This window comes from Nuphar pumila, chromosome 17, assembly GCF_984573655.1.
Source record: "Nuphar pumila chromosome 17, dmNupPumi1.hap1.1, whole genome shotgun sequence".
Lineage (NCBI taxonomy): Eukaryota > Viridiplantae > Streptophyta > Magnoliopsida > Nymphaeales > Nymphaeaceae > Nuphar > Nuphar pumila.
Genome location: NC_143265.1, coordinates 6889159 through 6904388, shown reverse-complemented (window position 1 = coordinate 6904388; position 15230 = coordinate 6889159). Strand labels below are relative to the sequence as shown.

The 15230-nt window shown below is 35.8% G+C and overlaps 1 non-coding gene across 1 annotated transcript; it reads left to right on the top strand.

Annotated features, from left to right (window-relative positions):
* Positions 1 to 7609: 7609 nt before the first annotated feature.
* Positions 7610 to 7680, top strand: TRNAG-CCC (transfer RNA glycine (anticodon CCC)). Its single transcript has one exon. It is a non-coding gene; the product is annotated as a tRNA-Gly (tRNA).
* The last annotated feature ends 7550 nt before the right edge of the window (positions 7681 to 15230 follow it).

Genomic DNA, 15230 nt, shown 5'->3' with positions numbered 1-15230 from the left:
AGAGGTTATGTCAATTAATATAGGTTAGTATTAGTTGTCTTCAAAAATGTTTAGTTTTTTTTTATTAGTCAGTTCTGCATATAGTGTTCTAAGTTCCTTGTCTTTTATTAGTTGTTTTTCTTTAGTTGGTTTTAATTGTGGGATAGCTCGTACACAGTTTTGGTTTTAATTTGTTTTTAGTCGTTTGTTTTCATAGTAGTTATCCATTGAATTCGTTAGATAGTGATTCAGCCCAGCAGTAGTTGTTATTTCAGTAGGTCTGATAGCATTAGATGTTAGTATTTATTTTAATAGTTTATTAAGGTAGCTAGTCGATTCCCATGATTTTTTGCAACTTGCAGTTTAGCATTGCGTGTGGTTGTAGCTTAGGACAATTCTTATTTGTTATAGTTAGTTTAAAGTATGTTGGGTTCATGTTAGTAGTGATTTTAGAGTTATAAATCTTATTTAGTATGCATAGGTACTTAATCATCAATAGCCGATTGCCTTTTGTTTTCGATAATTTGTGCTTTATCATGCATAAGTTAGATTATTTCATTACATAGTTATGTAATTTAGTGGGTATTAGGTCTAGCAGGTTTTGTTTGACTCACGTTAAGTTAATTCAGTTTAGTTTTATTTTCCATCTGCAAGTAGCATTAGATGTAGTGTGATTCAGATTAGCCGATTAGCATAGTTACTATTAACCGATTTCTTTTTAGTTCTTGTTCATGTGACTAACTTGTTAATATTAGTTTAATTAAGTAGTTTGTCATGTTCAGTTGAGTGCTTTCTTGATCTTTAGTTTACCTTCGCTTCTTGAAATCTTGCTTTTTTGAATTAGTTAGGTATTGGTTAGTTTGTTAGAAAGTTCTTGAATTCTTGTAGTTAGATAGTTTTGCTATTTTGTCTTTTAGTGTAGGTTGTTATAAGTTAGTTCATAGTTAGTTCATGATTTAATTTTTGTTAAGTAGTTCATATTTTTAGTGATTTTTTCTTATTTTCACCTTTGATTTTCTCATAGAATTCTTTTGTTTACTGTGTTTTTAATTTTTTAGGAAAGCATTGGAAAGTGCGGTAGAGCCCTTTTCGTGCCCTCAAGGTACCCTCTGAGGTCCTCAGAAGTGCCCTCAGAAAAGCAAAAGTTCAAGAAAATATGCATTACCTCAAGAAGGGACAAGAAGACTCGAAGCACTGAAGCCTTTTCTTTTAGTTTTAGCTTAAGATTTTTAATTCTTCTATTTTATTAATTGGGTCTATAATAAAACCATTTATTTAGTTTGTTTAAGCCCTCTGCATAGTGTCGTACTCCCTTAGTTAGTTAATTATTGAATTAATTCATTTTATTTTGGCAATAAAGAGCAGTTTAGCTTGTGTGTTTGAACACAAATATTTCTCGTTCCCTGAGATCGACCCGAACTCCACCACTCGTGCGAGTCAATTTTTATTATTTAGTATCTGGCTTTCACACTTATTTTCATTAAAAATATTGTTTTAAAAATTATTTTCCAAAACTCGCACCAATTAGCATAACAAACAAGAAACAAGTTATGGAATTAACTAAGAACAAATATAAGAAAACACACTTAATCTAATTAACTACCAAGAACATGTGAGCAATATTTACCAAGAAATAAAGTAATCCAACTTGAAAACTATACTAATCGAATTTACAAAGAAGGTTTAATTAACTAATTAATAAAGCAAATGATAATTTAATCTATCTAACAAAAATCGATAATTTAGATGCAAGAAAATAAAAATCAGCTAATATAATTAAATTAACTAATTGAATTCTAATTATTCTACTGGCATAAAACTAAACCTAAATGAATTTAATTGTTGAGAAAAATTGATTTAATATTGAATTAAAATTAACTAATGAAAAGAAATTTAACACCATCTAAATTGGCTAAAACAAGAGTTCTACCTAAAAAGATAATTGAGCAATTAAATTGAAATCTAAATACCAAAATTAAAAAAAAATTAAATTAAAATATTTTTAACTAACTAATGAAACAATAAATAAATTTAAACTACTCAGCTGAATGATAAAATGAAATAATTTAAAACTAATTAATTAAGTCTACTCTTACCGATTTCTAATATAAGGAAATAATGATTTAACATTAATTGAAACTAAACTAACTAATCTAACATGTTGAAAACAATAACGAACATGATTGAATTAACATATAAACTGAATTATAAATATAAACATGCAGGAAGATTAAATCTAATTATCATAAATCATAAATTAACAAAAAAATTACAAAAACCCTAATCAGCTAACATTATTAATTCTAATCTAAGTTTAATTGAACTAATTTATAAAAATAAACTAATTAACTAACAAGAACAACATATGACCTGAATCAAAATTATGAACTATATAAAAATATGGCTATCTACTTGGCACACAAATTGAGAAATACGCTAACACTAGACTACTCTAGATTATATATATAATATTTTTAAATACAAAAAATAAACTAAACTAAATGCAAGAAATATGCAATGATATGATAAATGACATGCATAAACTAAAACTACGGAGATGGAGAAGAAGAAGTATACCATGCGGCTTACCTCCGATGGAAGGGTTGAGAAAAAGAAATTGGTTTACCCGTTGCAATCATATGAACTCCACTCTCTCTCCGACGATGGGGTTGAGAAGAACCGATGGTGACGAGATTTAGAAGAAAGAGTGAACAAGAAGAAGAAGCAAGAAAAGAGGAGTAGGCAACCGGTCGAGAGAGAACAAGGTAGAGAAAAGGAAGAGGGGGAGGCAAAGGAGAGAGAGAAAGGTGCATGATCCAAAGAGGAAAACGTCTCCCCCTCTCTAAAAAGATCTATTTATAATAGTAGTTTAGGTCTAATTAGGTTTTTAAAAGTTTTTCAAAAAGTGTCCATAAAATATTTTGATATTTTAAAAAGGCTTCACCTTCCAAAATATTTTTTAAAAACTTAATTTTTCTCTTCAAAATACTCCAAAGAAGCTCAATTTGCCCAAATTATACTTTGATGAAAACTATAAAAACCTTTGCAAACATGCATTTTTAAGCATTTATTGTACATGATTATGCATGAAAATGTATGAAATTATGCATAAAAATTATACATGATCAACACTCCTTCGAAGATGGGATGAAGGTGACATATTTAAATAAATGATCTACCTCCACCAGGATGTAGCTGAAGCCATCTACCTTTGGCAGACTAACAATGAAGTCCATGAAGATGCCTTAACAAGGTTGTTCTGGAATAGGCAAAGGTTCAATGAGGATGGCGGTCTTCTCTGATTGGTCCCCTTGTTTTGCTAGCAGACAAAACACCTTTGCACATACCCCTCCATATCAACTCTCATCTACGATCAATAGTAGCCGCACTCAAGGAGAACTAAGGTCTGCTCATGTCCTAGATGACCGGCCCATAGTATATCATGGCACTCCTTAAGCAGTTCACGACAAAGGCTTCCCCATCGTGGCACAAAAACGCATCCCCCTTTAGTCAGAAGGAGGTCATCCCATAGCCAGAATCATCGAGTCTTTCCCGCTTGCGCCAGAGAGACATGGTGTTCTGTCATTGTATCCTGCTGTATACCTTTGCGGATGTGGTCCAGTAATGCACCCTCCAAGTGAATTTTGGAAGGTTGTGCCCGCATAGCTTCCAGTTCAGCCTTGCGACTAAGGGCGTCAGCAACAACATTAGTCTTCCCCACCTTATACTTCAAAGCAAAATTAAACTCAGCCATAAACATTTGCCATCGAGCTTGTTTGGGTGTCAGCTTCTTCTACGTCTAAAAATAGCTTGTGGCAACATTGTCCATCTTGACGACAAACTGGGCACCCAGATGATAGTGTTGCCAAGTCCTGAGGCAGTGCACGATGCCGTTATCTCACGTTTGTGCACAGTGTAGCGCATCTCCGCATCTTTTAATTTGTAACTCTCGTAAGCAATCAGATGTCCCTCATGCATGATAACTCCACCGATGGCGAAGTCTGAAGCATTTGTATGAACTTCAAAAGGTTATGTGTGGTCTGACAACCGCAACACAAGTTCCCTCACCAAGGCCTTCTTCAATCCATCGAAGGCATCTTGGCAGGCTTCTGTCTAGAGTCATACCCGATTCTTCGTTAACAAATCTGTGAGTGCCGCAACAATAAAAGAGTAGCCTTCGATGAATCGCATATAATAGTTCGACAAGCCAAGGAATGACCACAACTCTAACACTTTGCTTGGCGGACTCCATTCCTAGATGGCACTTATCTTTTGTTCGTCCATACGCAGGAAACTATGCCTCATGACGTGGCTAAGAAAGTTGATATCCTCCTAACCGAAAAGACACTTATCTCACTTGACATAAAGGTCATTCTCCTTCAGCACCTAAAACACTGTTCGCAAGTGCCCAACATGTTCCTCTATGCTGTTGTTGCAGATCACGATGTCATCAAGATAGACTACCACAAACTTGTCTAAGGGTAGAAAATCTTGTTCATCAATGTCGTGAATGTGGCTGAAGCATTTGTCAACCCAAATAATATCACCAGAAATTCATAGGCACCATAGCAAGTGACACAAGTTGTCTTTGGCTCATCACCATCTACAATCCTCACTTGCAACAGATACTTGTTCTTCACCGTGACCTTATTCAACGCACGATAATCCATACATAGCCATTTGAAGCTGTCATATTTAACCTGAAAGAGTACAGGGGTGTCAAATAGTGCTTTTGAAGGATAAACGATGCCTGCTTCTAACATCTCATCTAGTTGCCTATACAACTCCTTCAATTCAGTCGATCCTATGCGATAAGGAACCATGGCAGGGGGCTTTGCTCCTAGGGTCAACTCAATTCTGTGATCAACCTCGCATCTTGGCGGCAGACACTTCAATAATTCTAGGGGCATCACTTCTCAAAACTCTATCAATAGTGGAGCAAGGGTCAGCGTTATTGTTGCTTCTACCTTCCCTTCTTCGGTGCACACAACATCTAGAAATGTCTGCTCTTCTCACTTGACACCCTTCTTCAATTGCATTGCAGATAGCATTGAAGACATGCCTTCAACAGTAAGACATTGCACCATGTGTGAAGAGTTTTGCCCCATAATCGTCAACGAGTTAAACTTCAGTAGCATCATCATATTTTGGCTGCGAAGAAACTACATGCCCAAAATCATCCAAGATCACCACTGAAAAGTTGGTTTTGTTGTCCCAACTCCCAATTTGAATAGCTATATCCCTTGTTTCACCAAGGATGTGCTTGACCTCGGAGTTCACCGTCTTGATGGTTCTCTGCTTTGTCTTATGCTTTAATCCCAACTGCTCTGCCTCTTCCCACGAGACGAAGGTATGCATGGCCCCAAAGTCTAACATTGTTGTAGTCGACTTTCCATTCACAATGACTTCTAAATACATGAGTTCTTTGCAAACCGGTATGCTTTCAACTGCGCAGTTTATGACTGCATTAATCGATCGTATAGCTCCCATCCTTGGTTACAAGACCTCGGTGTCGTTACTCGCTTCTTGTACTGCATTGACCTATCTGTTGTCCTTCACGAAGCGCTTAGAACATTGCCTTGCGATATGCCTATCGTCATAGAACCAACAAGTCACAACCTGCTCTTTGTTGTGGTTGTTGTACTTCTTGTAAGTCTGCTTCTTGTCGAAATGGTGTTGGGTCGATGTCTCACCTTTATTGTCGTGTCGATCCTCTTTCTTGCCTTCATCGATGGAGTGAAGGTCTTGCGTTGAGTATCCACTAGGCGCTCGACCGTTACATATGCATCTTCCAAAGTCTTGAGATTGCTACTTTTCACTTTGGATTGTGTCCACGACTGTAGTCCCACAATAAACTACTTGAGACTATTTTCATCTGACATATTAGGTATGTCCAACATGAGCTTTAGGAACATCCTGATGTAATCTATCATAGCTCTAGTGTGCTTCAATTCTGACACCATCTGATACGCTTGGCGTTGTACATTCTACGGCATAAAGTAGTTTTGTAGCTCAGTTTTGAAGGCCTCAAAAGTATTAATTACAGAATGTCCTCTTTTCATGTCGTTATGTTTCTGTTTCTACCAGACTATAGCATCTCTGTCAAGCAGAGTTGCTGCAGCCTTCACCTAGAGGTCATCGGCCAATACATTATGAATATCCAGATAGTCTTCTATCTGAAGCAGAAAATTCTCTATGGTCTTTCTGTCTCTGAAACTATTGAACTTCACAGGTTTTAGCATGTCTATTTTTGATGGCCTATCACTATTTCTGTCATTTAGGGTCGTTGTCCACTACAGAGTGCGGTTCTTCAACTGAAGCTCCTCTACTTCTGTCTGCAGGGCGGTCATTATCATAGTCAATGACGTAACCTGTTCCATCAGCAAGTTCACCTGCTCTCGCAGGCTTGTTGCCTCATCATCCATTGCTTTGAACGACTCAAATGCGCATGAAATTGCTTCCCCATGTGATGTCACATAAGCCACCAGGCTATTGACAGTCTCGACCATCTCTGCTCATGACCCCGAGGTGAACTCATCTCCTCAGCTCCGACAACTGCCTTACCTTTGATGCTACAAAAGTTGTATTGGGGTATCACGATGTCTTGCTCACAAATCGTGGCGTGTCGGTGTGTCTCTCGACACTGACTCTGGAGTCCCTTCTCCAGCTTGAGAACGGACTCTGGTATCACTTGTCACGGGCCTATTTCTTCAACAGGCCAGTGCGGCACGACGGTCTTTCCTTACCACCGTAAGCCTTTTCGGTCGCCCACTTGCTACTGCGAAAGCTTTGAGTATAAAGAGTGCAAGAGAGCGAAAGAGAAGAGAGGAAGAGAAATTACAATCACTTAAAGGTAATCACAACGAGGGTGAATAAAGAAAGCTAAATGCATTAACATTCATTCACTATTTTGCCCGCAGACACATTATAGTTCAGATCTATGAGCTAACCCTTCAGTGTATTTATCAACCTGAACCAAAGTACAAGGGTGACCTCGAGAAAGTTACAAGTGACTCAACACTTACATCATGACTCAACCAAAGCAAAACAGACATCTGTACAAAGTAGGTCACAAGGGAACATAAAAGATGATTGAGTAAAACAATATGGTCTTTTACTTTATTTATAAACTAAATAAAATATATTAGCCTTTTTAAAAGAAAAACCATAACATTAGACAAGGTAGCAGATATTCTTTGAACTTATTTTTGAAACTCAACATTGAGTGAGTTAGCCATTTCCATTTTACAATTTTTCTTCCTCCTTTTTTGTTAGTAGGCAATGATTTCAAACAAAATTGGTCATGGGCCACCTGGATTGGTTGGGCTGAGTATTTGGAGCATGGACTAGCCTGGACCTAGGCCAGAGTAGACACACACACACAAACACATCGGTGGGTCGGATCCAATTAGGCCCATGGGCCCAATGGGCAGGCCTGTACAAATTACATGCAGGCCTGCTCTCCGAAATTATGGAGCTTATTTTCTTGTTGCTGTTTTTTCGTCCTTGATGTTTCTATTTGGCAAGAATTCTCTTCTTGGTTTTCGTAAAAATTACATGCGGATCCAAATGACCGCTTGTAGTGTTATTTATATGATTACATTTTTATACGCATCATTAACAACCACAAGCGCATCTGGTGTAGTGGTATCATAGTACCCTCCCACGGTACTGACCGGGGTTCGATTCCCCGGATGCGCATATTGCTATTTTTTACCTTATTTGTTTTTGCTGCTATTCCTGTTGATTTTCAATTTAATATGAACAGAAGGGTTGGAATATGTGTCTCAAGGGTCGAATTTGCTACTTTATAGAGATGCCTTTCATGTTTGAATTTCTTAATATGAGCCAACTTATGCACCAGTTAATATTTTTCTTGCTGGGTCTATGATATGCATGCATTTTGTTTATTTAGACCAAATTATTTCAGCTGCCATTTTTAGTGATGTGAATTTTAATTTCTGTTACTGTTTTCAACCTATTAGTGCATTTCCTTTTACTTAAATTTTGTTACTGTTTTCTGGGTTTCTCATAGGGCTGGTGACAAGCAGCTCGGCTCGAGAGTGCTCATATATATATATATATATATATATATATATATATATATATATATATATATATATATATATATATATATATATATATATATATATATATATATATATATATATATATATATATATATATATATTGTATATATATATATATTGTATGGATAATATTTATTTGTTGTAATATATAAAAGAAATAATGCATAAAATATGTATAAAAAGAAGGATGAATGAAAATATATATACATAAAATATGGACCATTAAGTGTAATTTATAAAAAGTTATATATATTTTTAAGAATAATATACAAAAATATATATACTATGTATAAATAACATGAAATGTTTTTACACATCCAGATCATGTTCAGCTTGTCTCATTCAAGAACGAGGCGAGCTTGAGCTCGAGCGCGCCTCGGCTAAACATGAACATGAGCCGAGCCCTGTTCAGTTCGTTTTGCTCGTTTACCAGACATGGTTTCTCATAGTACCCATTAGCATTTTTTTATCAGAAATCCAAACCGGTTGCATCCCTAGTCACAGGGACTCGCCATTTTGGAGTATGTGTATGTATTTTTTGAGTCATAATAAACGAAAAATACAACCTTGCTTTATAACTAGGTAGGTCATTCGAGTGCAACCCTACCAAAGCCAAGTCTGAGTTCAAAATTCAATTGATATGCTCTTGAAAGCCTTGCCCCCTAGAGTGAACCCTAGTTTGTATAAACCTATGGGACTTCTTCACAATCTTAAATATGAGACTAAACATTTTTGGCGAGCTGAAGTTTTTATTACAATACCAAAACCTAAGAAAAAAGGGAATGATGAACTTAAATGAGTGAATATATAACATAATTTTGAAACATAACATAACAAAAATTTTGCAACATTTACGTTTACGTTTGCAACACAATTGTTTATTTCAACCCATTTCATATGAAAGAAGGTTTGTCTCTCACTAAGGCTGAAAAGATCACCCCATGTGAAATATGTGGCCGTGCCCACAAATTAAAAGGCCCACCAAAGCTTTCTTATGAAAATGGGGTCCAAGCCCGAAGAACACGCCCCTACCCCTTCCTCTTTTCCTCCGTTGTTGGCGGGTAGGGATGCAGCCCTGCCCTATTTGGGGTCTCAACCCCCTTCTTTTTATGTTTTAATCATGTGTATGATTCTCACCTTTTATTTTTTCGCAGCGCGCGCAACGGATCTAGCTTGCGCCATGAGTCATTCATCACTTACTCTTGAAGGCGTTCACAACCCTGTAACTCCCCAAGGTAAGGCAAAGTTAAGCAAAGGATAATGAACGAACTAAAATAAAGCAATTAAAAACTAAAATAAGAAAAGAAAGGACAAAAACAATATATATGTATACATATATGTATATACGTATGCTTTAACTCAAGGATGCGATTTTGTGATCCTTGCCTTTTTTGGATTTTTGTCATTTACTACTTTCTATCTTTACTTTGCCACCACGCTTCAGTCTTCAGGGAGTATCTAATCTGTGTTCAGGGAGTATCTAATCTCGATTCGTCAGATCCAATATTCCTGATAGGATTCGATTAAAGACTGGTGTTGAATTCAGGATCAGTTTTTTTTTTTAGTGAAGTTTACATCCAACAAAACTTATATATCTATGTGTAAGACTTTAAGAACTTAAATTAGTCAAACCTAAGTGCTAAGACTTATAATCATTCAATTGAAATTTAAATCCAAAATATTCATCTTTATTCCCAAAGAACATAAATAACAAAAAATCTTGGATAATATATTTATTCTAGTTGAATATTTAAAGATTCTTCGTTATTCATCCAGACTTGGTATTGTGGTTGCTTGTGTCACAACCTTAGTTAGGTTGTTTAGTGAATCAAGGAGATCATCACACCTAACTTTTCAAGCCATCTACTCGAACAAACAACATAATATAAGTCTCATTTATCTTAATCACAATGTATATCGAATGATGTTCCTAGCAATATATCTATGTTCTCGATCTTTACACAATAAATCAATTTCTTCAAAAAAAAAATCAAATACTATATACTTACAGGGCTCTTGCAGGGTTGCTAAAAGGCCATGAACCATATATTATTGTCCTGCTCTAATACCATAACTGTAACGCCCCAAATATTTAACTCAAAAATTTTGAAATAATTTTTTTTTAATTCACAGCAAAAATATTTTATTAATCCCTCGGTCAAATAATTTGGGCGGGTTACAGGAGATAAGACAAACTCAATAACATTAGGCAAATTAAAATTTTGCCTTGAAAGATTACAAGCCGTAAATAATACAATTAATGAATCTTTTAAAGTCAGAGTTCCTCAAGACATCCATAAAAGATATGGTCTCATAAAACTGACCGCAGCGACGACCTCAATTGCTCTGATATCTTTATTTGTTTCCTGAAAAATAATAATTCAGATGGGGTTAGACTACACCCAGTTTGAGTAAGAAGCATAATATCAATATGAATGCGATCAGTGTCATGTGTACAAGTATATGTGCAACACATTGATATAAGAAATGCCAAACATTCAAACAAGTTCCGAATATACAGTTCATCCAATACAAACCTTTCATGGTTTAATATATAAAAGAAAAATAATAATGAGCGACACATCATATGAATGAATCACATTTATGTTATAACAATTTTGAATATAAAGAAAAGCATTACTAAGCTATGCATCACATGAATGAATCACAATCATACTATAACAAATGCAACATTAAGCATTATGTGTATACTTGAGGACTCTCAAATGCGTTCTGACTTTATGTTTCTCTTGTTAATTAACTTGTGAGTACGCATAGGCATTCGACATCGTAGCGGACCGAGACCACACAGGGGTCTATTATGCTTTTCAAATTAATACCTTGTATGACTAGCTATACGGATATCTAAAGGGGATGGTTCACGACCGAGAGTACTCTTCAGTGGCTAGAACTAGAATTAGGATGCACCATGAAAACTTGTGCAGAAGACTTGGATCAACCACCTAGAATGCATTAGTAATCTTGGCCGACTAACTCCGAGGACTGGAGACCGGGTGAGACGTCTTGCTCTCACAAAAATATAATTATCCCACAAAGCTTGTACCATCTACCCTCTTCAAGGTAGACCATGGGTCTAGTAACATACACCGACTTTCTTTCAGGTGTACCCAAAACCCTGAGAAACCGATAGCATATATCATTTTCAGGTATACCCAGAATCCCATGACACTGGTAACATATACCATCTTTTAGGTATACCCAGAATCCCGCAGTTAAGTTATATGTGCATATATTAAATCTTGTTTATTTCTTTTGTGTGAGTGATTGCACCACAAGGGATTTTCAAAATCCCAAACCCACACTCGGGGTGATCTAGTGTATGCACATTACTAACCTAGTGCACATTAGGCACCAACAAAAATTCTCATAATCATAGGTTCATATATGAGTCGAGCACCTGTGCATAAAATATTCAATTTTATAAGTCTTTGTGTATGTATCGTACCCATTAATCTTTTTTTACCGCATGCCCAGCCATGGGTAAAACTCACAGGTACAGGTATCACACCATTGCATCATAACACATGCATAGCATGTCACACATAAATCTCATTGGTGCTCATGTGACTCTACAAAGGTTCTGTGGAACCACATGCTTAGTTTCAAGCTTTAGTATACTCGTAACCCTAAAATTTTCATACTATGCAAATATCAAATACATGCATTAAACAATAAGCATATACCTTGAACAAGGTCATGACATTTATATGTCAATCACATACTAAATTTACAAGTGAAACATTTAGCATTATTGATATCTCATTCTTTCATAAAGCTCAGTTATAGCATAACCTTTTTTTGTCATGTGCATGTGATAAAAATTATATTTGCAAAAACATACACCGGCACACTCATTCCAATAACAAAATGGCTAGAATAATAAAATAACTTTCTTGTATCATTTTGCCAGGTTTCTAAATAGAACAACCATCGAGTTGAGTGCACGACAATACCTTTGAGGATTCAAACATACAACATCCCAATATAACATAATAAGCATCTCTCTCTCTCTCTCTCTCTCTCTCTCTCTCTCTCTCTCTCTCTCTCTCTCTCTCTATATATATATATATATATATATATATATATATATATATATATATATATATATATATATATATATATATTTAAAGAACTGTGTACACCGGCACACTCATTCCAATAACAAAATGGCTAGAATAATAAAATAACTTTCTTGTATCATTTTGCCAGGTTTCTAAATAGAACAACCATCGAGTTGAGTGCACGACAATACCTTTGAGGATTCAAACATACAACATCCCAATATAACATAATAAGCATCTCTCTCTCTCTCTCTCTCTCTCTCTCTCTCTATATATATATATATATATATATATATATATATATATATATATTTAAAGAACTGTGTACGCCGTACACACACACACACACACATATATATATATATATATATATATATATATTGACTGGGCTGCGATGGACTGTTACCAGTCCTATCACACACCGTCATAGTTGTACCTGCATCATGCCAGCACCCGGTAGCGTTCACTACCAGGTAACAAAATTTTAATTTAATATTGTTATATATATATATATATATATAAGCAAGGTGGGTTGCAGCAGATCCTAATTAAGAAAGCCATGCAGTGTTGTCGGGCCTGCAGCACCCAGCCAGCATGCCCTGCACTAGCTGTGCGTTAAAGATATTGCAACGCATAGCCTGTGTACGGTTGATAGACCTTGGTCGGTCGAGTCAGGCTGACCAGACATGGCTAGTCAGTCAAGAAGGCTATGCAGTGTTGTCTGACAACGCCCATCCAAACACACTGCACTGGTTGTGCGTCAATGGCATTGCAGCATATAGCCCGTGTAGCGTCGACAGACCTTGGTCGGTCGGGTGAGGCCTGCAGCCCGCTGCAACGTTATTCTCAAATAGCAATTTTTTTTAAGTAAACTTTTTATTTAAACCTCATTGACCATGGCTATGGCCGTGACTGTTTACCTATATCAGACCTATATCAATACTACATAATGACTATGATAACCCTCATGAATAACCAAATCCATTCAATAAAACAGGTATATATAAGGCAAAGGAAATAGGCCAAATTATAATATGAGAATTATATCTTCATGTATAACATCCAACACATCATATTAATTCATATATGCCTAAACAAAACAGCATATAGCCCTGTACAATATCACAAAGAAACACATATACCATTTCAAAAGAAAATATAATGCATGAGTCTTTCCAAAACGTTAGTTTCAAACATTGTTTTCCTTTTGTTTTTGTAAACTTTTCATCATATTTTTATCTCAAATCAGCCATAACTAATACTCACAGTTGAGTGCATGTGTACAGGTCTGAAAGTCAAGAACCATAAGCATACCACATAAACAAAACAGTATTAACATATTTTCAGAACTTGTATAAGAGAAATAAAAAACAACCCTGCATGACACATGGCACCACATCACACATACATGCATCATGTGTACAAATGATTTAAATCTACAACATGGATTTGAAATCATGAATATATATTATTCTTCTGGATTTTATAACAGAAAATCATAATCAAAGTCAACCATATGGTATTCAATGCATGTCTACATATATATAAATTTTTTTTCTGCTGGCCCAATCTTGTATACTTCATGCTGGGATATCATTGCATGCATACATGTATGTATGTTACCCTATCGTCTCTATATGCATACATTTCCTTCATTGGTCCATTTGGTATTACTCGCATACTTTGTATCAACTAATCACCTGTATTATGCAGTTGATCTCGCCATTTAAGGCAGGTTGACACACATAATAGTATGTGTTCCGACCTTGTTGTAGGTGCTGGCCATTTTTTTTTTCACATACCCAACCCCACTTATAACCTTCGTCAACCATGGCTAAGACCCATGGCTATAGTTTCATACATATTTGGAGAGAGTGTACAACAAACGTGTACTCCATAGCACCATGTACTCATAGATTTATTATGCCCTTACATGCAATCAAAAGGTGTTGTAGCATACTCATGCTACAGGGCACCGAACACATGCATATAGATATGATCTCCTTACCTCTAGATGAATCGGAAACCCGAAACCTGAAATCATGTGGTCAGATGATGGATCGATTTGGTGGCCACCTTCTTCAAAAATGTGGTTGCCACCCTTTGAATAGTCCCCTTTCCAACGTGTATAAGAAGGAGAAGAGGAAGAGATGAGGAAGATGAGGATTTAAAAGACAGATAAAGACCCAACAAGAAAATCGTGGGTGTTTCTTTTCTTTTTCTTCTTTTTCAACCACCGAGTTTTTTCCCCTTTACTTATTCCCATTTGGTTAAAGTCCAAGATTTCTAGATTCTTGAAACTGTCCCTCTTCCAGATAAGGATAGTGTTGGTAACCCTCATTCAAAGTTATCATTTTTTATAGAGTTATAAAAAATGATAATCGTTGTTTTGCCCCTCCACTCATTCACGCACCATAACCTTCCTTATTACATACTCTCTTTTTTTTCAGCCATGCTTACATGGCAACTAATCTTCAAAAAAAAGAAAAATGCCTCTTTTTTTCCAGCAATACTTACCTTTTTCTCCCACTATTCACCTAAGGTAACCCCTTTAACCCTTCAAAGAAAAATCACGAACTGAAAGAGAGCCTCCTTAGCTTACCAAAAATGATTTTTTGTTCAAGCTTCCATTTTCTTTTTAAATTCTTCTTAACTTTTATGGGAAAAATGTGTGCTAACTAAGGAATGTTACTCATTTTTCCAAAAATCAAAATTTGAATCATAAAAACTCTATTTGAGTTTTTTATTTTAAAATTTTTGCCTAACCTTATTCTTCACACATAAAACGTGTACTCTTGCCCTTAAATTCTGGATTTATGTCCAAAAATATGTCTATGTATGCCAAAAAAAATCATGTGCATCGGAGGATTTGAACTTGGTTCTTTCTCCAAAGAGGCAACGAACCTCTCTAATGCACTATCATTTATTTCATTGCAAATCATGCCTTATTTAATGTACTTAAACACATTTAGATGTTAGGTGTTTTTGTCAAAAAGGAAAACTGTGTCTTTTTATTAAAACCGTGCAAGTGTGGTTAATGGGATTTGAACTCAAGTTGCCTCACAACTAGGCAATACAC